Source organism: Rhinolophus ferrumequinum, chromosome 14 (assembly GCF_004115265.2).
Source record: "Rhinolophus ferrumequinum isolate MPI-CBG mRhiFer1 chromosome 14, mRhiFer1_v1.p, whole genome shotgun sequence".
In the NCBI taxonomy this organism is placed as follows: domain Eukaryota; kingdom Metazoa; phylum Chordata; class Mammalia; order Chiroptera; family Rhinolophidae; genus Rhinolophus; species Rhinolophus ferrumequinum.
In genome coordinates this window covers 47,124,578-47,141,037 of record NC_046297.1, presented here as the reverse complement: position 1 = coordinate 47,141,037, position 16,460 = coordinate 47,124,578, and the positions used below count along the sequence as shown (strand labels likewise).

Below are 16,460 nucleotides of genomic sequence, written 5' to 3'. Positions count from 1 at the left end.
AGTGGCATTTTTTTTTTTTTAGATACCTTTACCTAAAACCCTACTTATGTTCACCCCAATTATGAAAAAATTAAGTTGTGCTTGACCATTTTGATCATTCAGGTGAACACCTAAGTTGAACTCCTATACAAATTCCATTGATGACTTGTTTTTGCCTATAGAAGGCCTGGAATATAACAACTTGAGCTAAATAAGCATTTTTAAATAAATAGACAAAACAATAAGAAAATAAGTGTGCTCTTCAGGTGGAGAAAGTCTGGATGGAGACTGAAAAAGTGCAGAGACTCAGCTTCAATAAAGCAGAGTGACTCGTGACCTTGGGCAAATCAGTTCATAATCCTAAATCCCTGAGATCTTATCAGGAAGAAGAGGACATCAGAATATATCAACCTCCAAAATTCCTTCCTAACCTATGATCCACCTCTATGGCCCTTTTTCATCTCAATTTGCTAAGCAATGGCCCTTCTGACTCCATTCTTCTAGGCCCCCTTCTTGGACAGTAGCCATTTAAATTCTAGCACTAGAAAGACATATAAACACCATCAGTGTTTAATAGCCATCTCTGTTTTGAAAACATTTCCTCTAATCCAGTAATGAAATATATAGGAAAAAACATTATCTCTATGTTAAAGATGAGGAAATTGGAGCTCATAAACTTAAAAACAAACAAACAAAAAACCTCATCTAAAGTCACACAACCACTAAGTAAGAGTTCCAGATTTTACTGCAAAGCTCTTGATCCTCCCTGAGCTGCTGTACCTCTTTCCTTGTGATGGGTAGTTAGTGTCCTGGCTCATCAATCACCATTTTCCAAACACACCGATTGATTTTTAAGCCTGATCACAACACTACTTTATATTGACATCATTAAAATCAGGCTTCATAATCCAGAAGACTGAGATCTATGTTTTGTTCACTGAGGGCCCCAGACCAATGTCAAGTAACATGCATATGCTGGTGTAAAACAGGCTGCTGTCAGTACCCAAAACGGTGCTCCCATTTCTTCCATCTTCTTTAAGAGGACAGAGACAGCTCTAAATTGAAAAAATCAGAAGAGACTGCATCAGCCAACCTAACCCAGTATTCAGATTCCAAATGACATCGCATAATGAATATTCCAAAGACAGAAGAGATGCACTATGTATTAAAGAATGCTGAAAGCCTCAGGAAATGTTCTGGGTTATTTGTTTCTTAAGATGAATAAACATTTTTAAACAAAAGTAAAACCTTCCACAGGCAAGACTGCTTTTTCCCTGCACTGCTATTGCTCTTCCTTAAATAATAATCAGCTCAAATGAAATAAATACCAGTAACTCTTTGCTACAGCATACGTTTCAAAACTTTGCCTTTGTCGTTCTTGTTCGTGAATTCAGCAAGGACAACATATAGGGTTTGATAAAATTCCCTCCCCTCAGCAGCACACTTCTTCCAGCAGGGACAATAATTTACATGCCACAGAGACCAGCAAGTTTATTTATAGGTAAGAGGAGCCATCATATTATTTCATTCCCCCCCAAGAAGGATACTCTGATATTTTGAAACACAGGTATTACCTAGTACTCAGAACAGCAAAAATGATCCATTCTGTGATCTAGTAGTCTCAAAATAATGACATGGTATGATCAATCTTAAAAACTACGTGTTCAAAGCCTCTGTTGCAAACATTACTAGGACAGAACTGATTTGCCATTCTCCTTCTCTCTAACCATCAGTACCAACCAACTCATTCACTGCCTTCCACTCCATGTCTATCAGACGTGGAAAAGGGCACACATCCATCCATTCAACAAGTAACAACAGCAGGGAAGGAAACCATCTCTCTTGTTCAGATGTCAAACAAAATCAATAACCATTTCCTAAAGAAAGGAAAAGAGAAACAAGAACTGTCCCCTTTCACCTCAAATTGTTCACTCCCTCCTCGTCTAGTTAATAGAGAAATCCACGTAACTATTCCCCCCAATGGTTTCTCCTGCCTTCTGCATTTCACCAGTTGTGTTTGGAAGTATTTTTCAAGACTCAGGCTATGTAACTGCTCCAAATTTCGTGAAAATGAATTATCTGTCTTGTGTCTCTTTTTACAGATAGACTTTTAGAGCCAGACATGGAATAAATGTATATTCTCTCAATGAGAACTTGGTTTTGCAAACTAGTTGCAATGCACAAGACAGCTCGGCCAGGCAAATTCAAGAGTCCCAGTGCCTAGAACAGAAACTGTTACTATTTTTTCTGCACACAGACATGTATTAAAATATATATTACATGGATTTTTTTTGTTTTTCATGACTTTATTTTTAAATTAAATTTATTGGGGTAACATTAGTTAATAAAATTATATAGGTTTCAAGTGTACAATTCTATAATACATCATCTGTATATTGCATTGTGTGTTTGCCACCCAGAGTCAATTCTCCTTCCATCACCATATATTTGATCCCCTTTACCCTTCCCTACCTCCCTGCCCCATTACCGTCTGGTTACCACTAAGCTGTTGTGTCTATGAGTTTTTGTTTGTCTTGTTCCTTTGTTGCTTCCCGTTTTATATCCCACATATGAGTAGTGAAATCATATGGTTCTCGACTTTTTCTGACTTTTTTCACTTAGCATGATAATTTCAAGATCCGTCCATGCTGTCGCAAATGGCAGCATTTCATCTTTTCTTATGGATGAGTAATATTCCATAGTATATATGTGCCACACTTTCTTTATCCCATCATCTATCAAAGCACATTTCAGTTGTTTCCATGCCTGGGCCACCATGAATAAGGCTGCAGTGAACATAGGGGTACTTATATCTTTATGGATAAATGTTTTCAGATGTTTTTGTGTAGATACCCAGAAGAGGGATTGCTGGTGGGAATGTAAATTGGTACAACCACTATGGAAAACAGCATGGAGATTCCTCAAAACAAAACAAAACAAAAAAAAGAAAACAAAAAAAAAAAAAACTAAGCATAGAATTACCAGAAATTGCTACTTTTCAATTTGCAAATGCTTGTTTAATTTATAAAATGTGATTCTCGTTGGTTCAAGTCATATTCTTGAGCTTTCACATAATCCAATGATAGGTGCTCTATCAACACGAGTGTTGCTCCAGCTGAAGTTCTGTTTTTCTCAGTTCTTTCACTGTTCCTTGGGAAAGACAAAGCCTTCCTGACAGCAAGAATAGGCAATTGAACAAAGCAATTCAAAGATGCAAGCAGAGAAACTGAGGTTGCCGTTGTGGAAAACAAGGTTTCTCCTACTGCCTTTTTCCAAGAGAGACACAAATCTGTTCCACTTGGAAGCAGGAGAAAGCTGTCTGTATACACAGGAGAAAAGGAGAGGTTACTGGGTGCCTCAGGGACTTAGCAGTATGAAGTCTCTCCTGCTATGAGAATTCCTGAGGGGCTGAGGGACAGTGATGGCCAAGGATGGAGGGAATGGTTATTTAGAACAAGGGAAGTCAGCAGCCCTAATGATGATGCCTGAAGAAAGAATTCTGAAACCAACCAACAAGACGGGGAAACGCTGAGAGGGCAGAAACACTGACCAAATCTCTAGTTTCAACTAGGCCTCAGTGTGATGACAAAGCTTTACCTAGTAAGTGCTTCAATTGCTACATACAATTGATGTTAGAACAGTTCCCTGATCTTATTACATTTAAGGATATAAGCTATTGTACCTCCTCTCTAGGCAGAGTATTGTACTACAGGCTAGAAAGGGTTGTTTCTCAATACATGCCGTGCTGTTGATTTAAAATTGAAACTAAATACATGAAAATTATACAGGATTCTTACCTTCCTGCATAGATGTCTACAAATACTAAGGTTTCATTTTGGAACATTTCATGAGGCTTCTAATAAATATTCATCAAAGTTCTTTTTCTGATTCGGTTTAATCTCTCACTATGTGAAGAACGAACTTACTACCGTGTTTCCCCGAAAATAAGACCTAGCCGGACCATCAGCTCTAATGCATCTTTTGGAGCAAAAATTAATATAAGACCCAGCCTTATTTTAACATAAGACCTGGTATAATATAACATTATAATGTAATATAATATAGCATAACATAATACCGGGTATTATATAAGACTGGGTATAATATAATATCGGGTATAATATAATACTGGGTCTTATATTAATTTTTGCTCCAAAAGACACATTACAGCTGATGGTCCGGCTAGGTCTTATTTTTGGGGAACCACGGTAGATATAATTTTTTAAATTAATTATTGTTTAAAAAATAATTATACTTAAAACTATGTATTTTAAAAAGCAATTACCAAACTAATTCAGTGAAAAATACTGAAGCTGAACAGTTTTAACTTTTCATCAAAAATGTTTACTCAGTTCACATGCATACTATAAAATCTGTCATTTTAAACATATCCAATATATTTCAGGTGTTTTTTTTTTTTTTTTTTTGGAAGGCTGAAAAGACATTCTGCTAAAACATGTTTAATTTCCTTAAAACAAGTGTTTTTGAACACGGCTATTTTGCAAAGAAAGTCTCTTAACTACTCCTGATCTTCAAGATAGTCTTCCAATAGGAATATTTGAAAGCATCCTAACAGGAGTTGCTTTTAATTCTAATCATTTCTTGTTCTAAGCCAGAGTTTCTCAACTTCAGCACTCCTGCCATTTGGGGCCAAATAATTCTTTGTTGTAGGGGACTATCCAGTGCCTTGTAAAATGTTAGCAACATCCCTGGCCTCTGCCTAAAGGATGCCAGAGCACCGCTTCCCCCAAGTTGTGACAACCAAAAACCTTCTCCAGACATTGCCAGTGTTCCCTGGTGGTCAAAATCACCCCACTGAGAACGATTGTTCTCCAAGACTATCAGTAAGATAACGGAGGTAAGAAAGTGATGTGCCCTCCACTTTGACTAACATTTCTATCCATCATTATTCTGCCTCATCAAGCCATTTCACCACTTTTTTAAAATGCCTTTACTACTTTAAAGCATAAGAGAGGCCACTGACTATTTCCTAAGGCATACCTAGGTTTAGGAATAATCCTCTAGGAAAACTGTCAAATTAGGCATCCGATCACTAGGACTACAATACTTTGTATTTCCAATGCAGGAGGTCAAGGGTGGGGAGAGAAGAATTTTCTCATTTCACATTAAATTTAGCATTCTATAAGTGAATCCTTTACCTTCACTCACTCAGAGCTTCCGGTGTCTAACTACCTTTATTTGACACCCTAAACAATTTGCCCAAATAATCCCTCCTCCTTGACACGCCCCCCCCAAAAAAATAGGCAAACATATAAGATTGTTTTATTTGAACAGCACTTTTGGAGGGAACAGAATGGTTAAAATAATAATTTATTTTACCTTTACCACATATTCTAATAATAATAATCAATGGGGAAAAAACACATTAATAGAAGCAGAAAATGACACGAAAGCCTTTTTATTCAAACTTTCCACCTTACAGCTGTTCAGGAGCATGGTCATGTTCCAAAGGTACATTTCAATAGTTACTATACTAGAAGCTGGGCCAGCCAGTGTTACATAGAATAAGAGGGCGTGTCCTGGCCATTAAAAGTTTCCTGTCCTTTCTGCTGCGTCCCTCCACCCTGGGTGATCAGTGATCACCCTGCAAGACAACCCCTACCATGGTCCTCATCACTTTTTAAAGTTTTCACTCCCCTTCACCTGAGTCACCCTCCTGTCTTTGGGATGTCCAGAACTATTTCTGATGGTTACACACTCACAATCTCAGAGCCCTCTTAGATACCTGCAGATAGCAGGTACAGTTCTCGCTACCCCTTCTCTGAGTTCTTCTGTGTACCGCACAGGTTTCCCGAGTTGCCTTCATCCTCATTTCCCTGTATCTGGTAAAGTCTCGCTTAAAATATGGCACCGAGGACAACACAGTAAGCCGGATGGAGTCTGAGAAGCCTGAGACTTGGTGACAACTCCCGCTCCTCCGCGCCGCCCTCCAGTTTCCATCCAGTATGCAAAAGCTTCTTCCCTTCCGGCGGTTGACGGGTGAAATCTTTCCTAGTCAGAGACGCTTGCTGCATAAAGCTTGTTGCTTGTTTATTCTACTAATCTGGTCTTTTCGTTTTTAAATTACATTTACGTGTGGGGGATCTAGGGGGAGACCCCCTTCCTGAGAATCCGTGCTAGTCACTCTGCCGGGCTTATCCTCCCCACTGGTCATTTGGAGCCATCGCGCTTCCCGAGTCCGTGGGGCAACATCACCGCGTCAACCTGCAGGGGCAGCAGAGTGAACTGCCGACCTCCGGGAGCGACGCCCCAGAGAAGGACCCGTGGATTCCGGGGCCCGTCAGACTGCCGGGACCCCTAGGATTCCCTCTGGCAGAGGAGGGACCGACGCGGAATCAGAGGACAAGACTGGCGTTGGGTTTGGTGTGTGCGGGAGCCAGGGAGAGGTTAGAAAGGAGTATCATTGGACGAGCAAAGAATGTGACCCTGGGAAAAGGAGGTAGAAGAGAGGTAGGAAAGCACGTTTCCCTTAATCCCCTCCCCGTGCCTGCTGTGCAGCCCTGGATCTCCTCGTCATGGAGACAGACTGCAGCAACACACCAGATCCCGGGCCGGCAATACGCACACACGCGCGCGCACACTCGCACACTCACACGCCCCGCTGCGAGTTGCACGCTGCAGACTTCTGCCTGACTTCCCAGCCCCAAACACCGCACCTCCCGGGAGAGACCACGGACTCCAGTCGCCTAGAACAGACACTACTCCCCCTGCCCAGCTGAAAACACACACATTTAGACCCTACATTGCACCCGGAGTGTGCCGGGAACCACTTACTGAAGCCCCGGCAGCTCCCAGTGACTACCTTCCCCGCTGCCTAATCATTCCAAATCTCCCACAAGCTTGCCTCGGGCGAACCTCCCGGCGACCAAGCCATGTAGGGGATGGAAAAGGAGCTTGGGGTGCATGTGAATCTCAGAGAACCGCTACTAAGTCACTATTCAGGGGGCCGCACGTCGCCTCCAACCCTTTCCTGAGCCTTTCGGCCCCACCAGCAGCCGTGCCCCTGGCCGGTCTCTGCACCGCTCCATTCCTCCCCAAATCCCTCAGCGGTTTTCCAGCTGGCCCTTCCAGGCCACTTTCTGCACCCATCCTCTCTCCAGCCGGTTACCAACATGTGCCCTCGAGTGCTCCCTCCGAAGACCTCGATTCAAGGCTGTCTCTCTCCATCATTATATCACCCTGACCTGGTACTGATTCCCCAAATTATCCGAGTCCACTCGTTTTCCGAAGCCCATGTCCCTTCCACCGGCGTCCCTTGCTCCCGTTCAAATCCGCTTTCCACACGCCCCACTTTCCATCCATCTTCCCTCCTGCCACTCCAGCCAGGACATGGTCACGCTCTACTGTATCCCCCTCCCCATACTGAGGTCTCAGGCCGCTCCCACCCTACCCCGCGGAGACACCCCGCTTCCCTCTGCGGCTGTTCGCGGCAGGGCGCCCGCATCCCCATCCCGGTCTCCCCATCCCGCACCAGCCCGCGCCCGGCCTGCCGAGTCCTCTCTCGCCGCGCGGTCCTTCACTCTCTCCAAGTCGTCCCCCTCGACCCCCGCCAAAGCCATTTCAGTCCTGCTTTGCCGATCCCCTCTGCTCCAGATCCCGGTGGCCACCGCTTTCAAATTGGCCAAGAAGCTCGCCGAGGCGCCAGGCACAGGGGACAGCAGCCAGGCAGCCAGCTCTCCCGGGCGCTAGCCGCGCCTCCCGCCTGCTAACCTGAGTTCTCCGGGGCTCCAAGCCCTCGCCCCACCGCCTCACAAACTTACTTGCGGGTCGCCAGGAGGGGGCTACGGAGAGCGGCGGAGGGCCCCGCGACGGCGAGTGCGCCCCTCTCGGCGGGGCTGGGCGGCGCGGCGCCGGCGCTGCGCTCCTGCGGCCGCGCGGTGAATGGGCTCCGGCTGACGCAGCCCAGCTCTGCCCCCGCCGCCGCCGAGGCCGCCGAGCGCTTCCACACATGCTCAGTTCCCGGGCCTGCCCGCGTGGACGATACCAAGAGCCAGCATCGGCGGGGGAGACCGAAAGGAGCCGCCGAGCTGCTGCTGCTGGCCAGAGTCTACCACGCTGGAGGCTGGGGAAGGGGGACGCCGCTAAAAATAGCTCTTGTGGAAGCCTAGGCTAGGACTTAAAGCGACACCCCCCGCCCCCAGGCCCCTGCTCGGGGGTCCCGTACCAGAACGCGCGTCCCGCTAGGTCTCTGCCCGCTCTCTGCACCCAAACCGGGGGGAAACGGCGCCTCCCTCGCAGGGACCCGCGGGTTTCGCCGGAACTGAGCCTGAGGCTGCCCGGATTCCGGGCTCCCTCTTTCGGGCACCCCAGATTTCAGGTTCTCGCCAAAGAAACGGAGGAAAGTTGGGTTAATGCGATGTACAAGCTGCGCCACAACGAAATTAATTCAGACTTCTGTTGAAAAATAAAAGTTTGGGGGATGATTGGATTTGCTGGAAGGGAGGGGAGGAAAAGGCGATGTTCAACAGCCCAAAGAGGGAAGCCAAAGGGCGGTGTGAGGCGCACTGAAGGGGACTCTGGAAAGAGCTCCTAAAATGTAGAATTCTTTTCTGGACGTTTATGACCCCTCATTCTGCAAGATTTTGCCTAGTTCGCCGACACCCACCCTGACCTTGGTGATCTTGTTATCTGAAGTGTTACTTCCCCCCACGTCCGACCTCCACCCTTCCTCTTCCCACCAGGCTTTAAATTGCAACAAGGAAAAGGAGCAAACTGGAGATGGGTAGATGGTGAGATCTTTGAACTGGAAATTGGCGGTTTGGTAACCGTGCGGAACAAGGGGTGTGTCCTATTGCCAAATTAGGGCCCAGATGTATCCTGGGTCTCCTGAGCATCCAGCCTTTCAGACTCATGGTCTCTCACCGCACCTGCAAATTATTCCCCCGTTAATTTTCAATATATTCTACCTTAATTCCTGATAATCTATTTTTGAAAATTTCCATCTTGAAGTGTACAGATGTTTCCTGGGTGAAATTCCCATTTTATTTAATTCATTCTTCACAACCACTCCATAAGAGAATCAGTATTTCCGTTTGACAGATGAGGACCTTGAAGTTGAGAGGCATTTATCTCTTCCCTGGAACAATACTATAGTGTTGAACCCAAAGTCTGCCAGACTAGAAACTTAACATGGTTTCCACACAACCTATTCTCCTGAATCAATAAATTTACCTGAAATAAGGGCTGGAGAAATTTAGGAATCATTATCTGTTGAGTACTAATAATTGAAAAATGCCAATTACAAGTACTATTCTCCATTATTCTTTCCCTTACTTTCTTTGTGGGCATTCACAGCTTAGATATTGTGTATTCTCTTGAAAGTGACTGTTTCAGTTTTATTCATTCAGAGAGAATTTACTGAGAATCTTCTAAGAGCGATGCATTCACCTGGATTGTATTTTATAATATATCACAGTTCAGATTATTTGCTAAAGCTACATTATTTTACCATTGTTACAAATTAGTGAGGTTTTGCTAAACCTACTAAATAACGTAGGTGTGCTTTTTCACAGAACTGTAGTGATATGTGTCTATTTGGGTCGAGCTGTTCTCCCTCCTAAGTTGCCTCCTTCCTTCCCCACTTACAATTTGGTGCCACATCCAGCCCCAAATAGGTGATCAATTAATGTTTGATCTTTTACTTGCTAGTCTCCAGCTCCTTGATTCTTTTTTTCTTTAGTGTGTCTTCAATAGCTGTCATCTCCAGGACTAGAACCACTTTGTAATGACAACACTATTGTTGTAAATTTCCATAAACTATTCATTTGGGGAGATCAAAATGGAATTTCCTTAGGGTATCAACACAAATCACCCATTCCTTTCTGTAGGTAGTGAAAGAAGATGAAAAATATACTTTTATCTTTCATCCCAGTTGTTTTCCTTATTCCTTTCTCAGTAATTAATCTTAAACTGTTTTTGACTGCCTGAACATCTTCATGCTACAGCATGTACACTAGGCATCATCATGAAACAGGCAGTTTGATTTCAAAGTTTCGACTTTTTATTTCCTACCTAAACATGTAGTTTGAAAACATATTCCATTCAGGACTCTTAATAGCAAATGACAGAAGCTCAACTCTAACTTAATCAAACAAAGAAAATGCATTGGGGCCAAGCAGCTCACAAGGTGTGGCAGGGCTAATCCACAGCTTAACAACATGACAGTATGTTTCTCTCTCTCTCTCATTTGCCTTCTGTGTTGGTTTCATTCTCCATCAGACTGTGTCCATAGTGCAGTTTCAGCACTACACAGATGACAAAGTTTTTGATCTTACAGAGAAAGCAAGCATCCTGCTTTGATGAATAGATCAATCTTTGAAAAAGGACTCTGGTTGGCTGTCCTGGGTTACACACATAACCTTGTGCATCCTCTGGGGGAAGAAACCTCAAAAGGAGAGAGTATCCAGTCAGCGGAAGAAGGGATACAGGATTCTTTCAAGGTAGAAATAATAGATATCCACCACAGCCATGGGCTGGCCTGTTTCCCCATAGTCAGAAAGGACAGAAGCCCCTGGTGGGATATCTGTTGGTCTGAGTTATTTAGGAATGAGCAAATAACAGGAAGTGATTTTTCCTGTCTCTTTTTAGGCTCAGATGCTTTGATTTGCCTGCCTAAGGGTAGCAGTTAGGCAACTCTCTGTTGCCTTTTCATCTTTATTTCAGGGCCCTGGTAACTTCCAAAGGGGTACCATTCATTAGAGTCTTCTGATGAACCAGGCTTCAGTTAGCTGAGGCCTCCAGCCCACGATCTGTCTCTACAGGAAAAAGATATTTTCCATATTTTTAAAGCTCATTCTTTCTTTTTTGATTTCACATATCTGATCATTATGTAAACCATTTCTTAATAATAAAAGTGGGCTTTTCCTCTTTTGCCTACAATGCTGAACACATAAGGGGGAAATACTGCTCTTCTTATAGTAAATATATTGTATCTTTCATATGGATCACTGCTCGAGTTATTTAAATAAATGATTATCACTCCTTTTCTCTATACTTATCCCCAACTCCAAGCAATTTACTTGTTAACTCTTTTAATATTTGTTTATGAAGAAATAGAATCCATGAATCACTTCACTTAAACTGTATTTTTAGTTATATTAAAATGATCAAATCCAAGATGTTTTCCTTAATTTTATTCCTCATGGACTTCTTTGCAAATGGTCTTCCAGGAATTCCTCACTCAGTGTTTGTCACACCACACCTTAATCCACACACCTGGTTATTCCTCTTTTATTTTCCTAGTTCTTCTCCTTTATCCCACCTCTGCAGTTTTTTGTTTCTGTTTTTGTTTTGTCCTTCCTTTACATCACTTTTCCATTTGTTTAAGTGATCTATATATACCCTATTCCCCACCCTAACTGCAAGTTCATGGAGGATTAGAACTGTGGAAAATTTAAATACGTGTGTATTTGTATCTTCCTCAGTGTTCCATAGGTTTTTGCTGAAGCACTTGTGGATTATAAGGGGAAGCTGAATATTTAGATTTGAAACAAGAGGGCTCATGGGACTAGCATTAAGTCCCGTGGTTTCAGGAAGGCGCTACTGCTGGGGGTAGGATGGCATTTCACCACTTTGTCTCAGGAGAGCTCTGTATTGCCGCTTCTTCCCTCTTTTACATTTTCTTCCCAAACTTCTGTAACTTGAAATTCTTTCAGTGCGATCTGTACCACACTGCCAAGCATCTCTACTTTTTTCAGATATTGGCACTGACCACTGAGCACATTCTGCTTCTATTACTTAGAGGCAGCCCATTTTAGACACTAGGGCTCTGGGTTACCTCTCCATTACACTTCTTTCATACTAAATTTGATTTTAGAAAATCATCACTAAATTAATTCATAGTTAAGTTCTTCAGGAGAAAAGCAAATGTATAGATGGTTTCTTTGAAGAGCTATTAAACCCTTGTCTTCTTGATAGCTGATATTTTTCTCAATATTAAAAAAAAAATATGCAGAATTAAATGGGAGTAGTTCAAAGCCACTAATGCCTAAATTATTCTTTCATGAAATGATGATAGATAAATGTCATAAGAGATCAACTAATAATATGCACTAAAGATATAAATGTTCATTTCCCCCTCTCTGCACTTGAAAGCTAACACTGCTCTAGGTAATAGTCATGGGACATTACGGATGCTTATAGTATTTGTGAATCAAAGATGCTTCTTGCCTAAAAGACTGAGCTCTGATGGCCCTTTCCTCGGGAAAGAAGAATGTGGATAATTGTGTACTTCAAACATCAGGCTGCTCTTTTCTGCCCTCTAACACAAACATGACTTAGTTATTGAAAAAGCAGCAAGGTCTTGATATAGCTGCAACCCTTTTCACTTCTCAATGAATCCAATGCCATAATAACAAATGCTTTTAATGTTGGATCTCAGATCCTTAAGTATTATCAAATAATTCCTGACCATTAATGTATTTCCATAATACATTTGAATATAATGAATTCAAAATACTAGTCAACATCAATTAATAATAATAATAATAATAATAATAATAACATCCAACATTTATCAGTACTTCTATGTGTCTCATTCTGTGGTAGGCACTCACTTTGCATACCATTTATTATTTAATTCTCATAGAAATCCAGTGAGGTAATATGTTACTTATGTCTTTTTGGTAGTCCATATAGAAACCCAACCTAAGCTGATTTTAATGAAAAGGGAGATTTTTCTGGCATAATAATGCTGCAAAACATAACTTCCAGAAGGCAGGGGTCTATTCTGAGTCTCCTGGAAACACTCATGATTCTTTCCATTTCTGATCAAAGTCTCTTTCTGTGTCAGCTTTATTTTCCCACCTTGCAGGCAAGCTTCCTCTACAATCTGCATAGTCTAAGCTTCCCTCCATTAAGTAAAGACTGAATCTGTTCCATATGCTTTGGCTTAAAAATTCCCAGAGACATGGGATGTAAAGTACAGTGTAGGGAATATATAGTCAGTGGTATTGTAATAAGCTATTATGGTATCAGATGGGTAGTAGACTTGCTTTCTGAGGGGTGTAAATGTCTACTCATTATGTTATTTTGTACACCTGAAACTAATAAAACAAATTCCCAAGAAATTATTACTTGCTTCTAAAGAATAGAGTATTTAAAAGGAAAAACTGTAACTTTACTGAGGGGAATCTTGGCAGACAGCACCTTAACCAAGAGATGCAAGTTAACATCATTAATGATGTCATATCTTTTACTTCCTGATAAAGTGTGATAAGGGCACCTTATCTCCATGGAAGTATTTCCAAGAAAACTACAATTCTAGTCCAATCATGAGAAAAATATCAGACAAACCTAAATTGAAGGGTATTATACAAAATACCTGACCAGTACGCCTCAAAACTGACAGTCAAGAAAACAAAGAAAGAATAAGAAACTGTCACAGACCAAAGGAGACCAAACAGACATGACAACCAAATCCAGTGTTGTACCCTGGATTGGATCCTGGAACAGAAAGAGGGAATTAGTGAAATAATTATTTGAATCTAGAATTTAGTTAATAATAATGAATCGATCTTAATTTCTTTGTTTTGACAAATATAAGACGGTAAACATGGGGGATACTAGGTGAACGATATAAAGGACCATCTCTGTACTACCTTTACACTTTCCCATAACCCTAAAATGATTCCAAAATTTAAAAGTACATTTTAAAATACAGGAAAAAAATTCTAATTTAGTAAACACAAATTCCCAGGGAAAAACCATGATCCAACCAGCTTGGATTAGGTGCCCATCTTAGACCAATTAACTATGAGCATCAGGCAAGATCATCTAGCAGAAAAATGGTCCCTGGGTCCCACATTTTCTAGTCCAGCCATTCCCAGAGAATGGGGCAGATGGAGATGGGTGAAGCAGATAGTTGTGAGCCAGGAAGAAATCTAGCTGGTGAGACTATAAAGCTAAAGGTCGATGGACTGAGTACTATATTTCATCAATTCTAAGATTAAATAGTCCACCTTTTAACTTTATGATATTGGGATGCATCTTTCTTTCTTCATCACATCGTTGTTTTAGATTTGATGAAATATGGTAATTTGTCTATAAAGATAGCAAATGAAGAGACCCAGATGCAAACTCAGTCTCTTAATCATTTTCTTATCTTGACTCCAAAAAACAAAATAAATATTTGACTATCTTCCTTTCAGGCTTCCCTCCATATTGACCATACTACCATGTAATACCAGCGCTGATGACATCAATCCAAACTGCAAAAACAAAAGTGCAATTGAAACCATGACGAATCTGACCTAAGAGTTTGTTATTCTGATAAAGTTATCACCAAGATACTATGTATAGCTGGTTCTGGGAAATTAGAACAGTCAAGAACCAGGAATTAGGCCATTCTACATGTATATACATGAAATGTTTTAACACTTCATTGTAGGGATCTCATTTTGATATTTCAGCTCAAATTGCTAAAAAGAAGCTAGATTGATTTACAAAAGAAATTCTCTTAACCATGTACTAGTTAGTTTAATAAGGTATTATGCAACCAGGAAACATGGAAATTTGTTTCTTCCCTTTAACAGACAATAATAAATAGGCTATTACAAAAATAAGAGAATGAGACAGAGCTTATGTCAAATCAATTTTTTAATTGATAATCATTTATTGTGAGCCTGTTATTAGCCAAGCACCACGCTAGGCCCTGGTGGTGCTGTATTACAAAAACATAGGCTTGGTTCCTGCTTTCACGGAGCTGTTATAGTGTAATAACAATTGAGGTAGGACTTGAACAATTGTAGAAGCTCAGGGAGCATACGACTAGAGAATTTAGCCTAGTCTAGATAGACAGAAATGGCCTAAGGAAATGGTGTTTAAACTGAGACTAAAAAAACAAGTAGGAACCTTTATTGAGCACGTACTGCATGCCAGGCACTATGTTAGGTGCTTTACCCAACCTCACAGATGTTGTTCCAAATGGTCAGCTCATCATATGATCAGATCGCTTTCTAGAGGTGTCACTGTAGGCACAAGTTGAAGGGTTAAAATCCACCTGTCCCAAACATCCTTGCAGTGAGAGTCCCAGTTATAATTTAGGCTCCACCCACAAGAATCACCTATTAGACTGAAATTGGAACTGAGTACTTAGAAGAGATATGATGAACTTGAGACTTGCTGGTACAGCAGTTGCAGATATGGCAGTGTGTTCCTGATCCTGGGATAACAGCTCAGTGTTCTGACAGTAACATGATGCCAGCTACAGTGGTGTGATTCTGGAGCTGGCAGTTGCCACAGTGTATGAAACTGTACCTGCCTTGTAGTAGAGGAAACTGCTCTCCTGGTCAGCCTTTCCTGTGGAGTTATTCTGAAAATCCTTCTCAGAAACTCAATATATAGCCTGTTCCTGTAACTATTCTAAAAATTTTTGTAAGTACTAGTTTTTTGCATAATTTCTTCTCCATAGATAATAAATGAGGTTTCTTCTATCTTCTATCTTCTTTTGAACGGTGAATTATACAGAATTTGATGCGAAAAGTGCTTGAAAGCCATTAAGAAAAGAAATCTGGGATCTATTAGCTAACCAGGTTGGGTTTGAATGGAGTGAGATACTAAAGTTCACAATGGTCACTGCAGAAGCACTATCCACATTATAACCCCGGGGTTACATAAATTACGTGCCCTGGTTAAATGAAATGAAGTGCTTGATGGAAGTGCAACATTGGGGATCCAAATGGCTCTTGCCATGACATAGTGTGGTGGGAATGAGAGATGTGAAGCAAGTGGGATGGACTCACTATGCAAAACTGTATTGAAGAGCATAATAAAACAAAACAAAAGGTTTAGGAATTTAAATTCTTAGCTCAAGGCATAGTTTGATAGAAACACAATTTCCATAATGGTTCTAGCAAAAACACTGATATATAGCTGATGGACTTATACATTAAAATATCAGATATGGAACCTAATCTATAGCCCCTGAATTGTTAGTTAAAATTCATACTCAATTGTACCTAACCTAATGAGTCACAATTTAGTGTGAATTCATGGCCTGAAAACAAAGGGATTGATTGGGAGACTGTATGATCCCAAAATTGAAATGATGACAAATAAGTGATGACACTTGGAAGAGTTACTCCATATTTCCTGAGCCCAAAATTCCACCAAACCTGACATGTCTGCAGAAATGCCTTTCTTTGCCTTACCTATAGATACCTAGTCTAAGGGAGTTGCCTTGAAAGGTGATATTCTCCTTTCATCCACTCTGCCAACTTTCTATAGTCTAAACCTATAGCATGAGTGAGATCCTAGCATGCCCAGAAAGTGGGGTGAGGTGTGGGGGAAATTATAAAGCCAACCCAAATAGGAGATTAACCTTCTTAAAGAATACAATATCTGGCTATTTTAAAATTACATCAGCAGAAACCAGGAGGGTGTGTGTGTGTGTGTGTGTGTGTGTGTGTGTGTGTGTGTGTGTGTGTGTGTGTGTGTGTGTATTCTGAGGTTGCTAGCCCAGG

At 41.5% G+C, this 16,460-nt stretch overlaps 1 protein-coding gene across 2 annotated transcripts in view; it reads right to left on the bottom strand.

The window, feature by feature from the left end:
• Window positions 1–7,945, bottom strand: part of OXR1 (oxidation resistance 1) — a 452,988-nt gene extending 445,043 nt beyond the window's left edge. For both annotated transcript variants that reach the window (XM_033126004.1, XM_033126006.1), the window contains exon 1: window positions 7,761–7,945. The gene's annotated coding sequence lies outside the window, so the exon portion shown is untranslated. The remainder of the gene's footprint in view (window positions 1–7,760) is intronic.
• Between the last annotated feature and the right edge of the window lie 8,515 nt (window positions 7,946–16,460).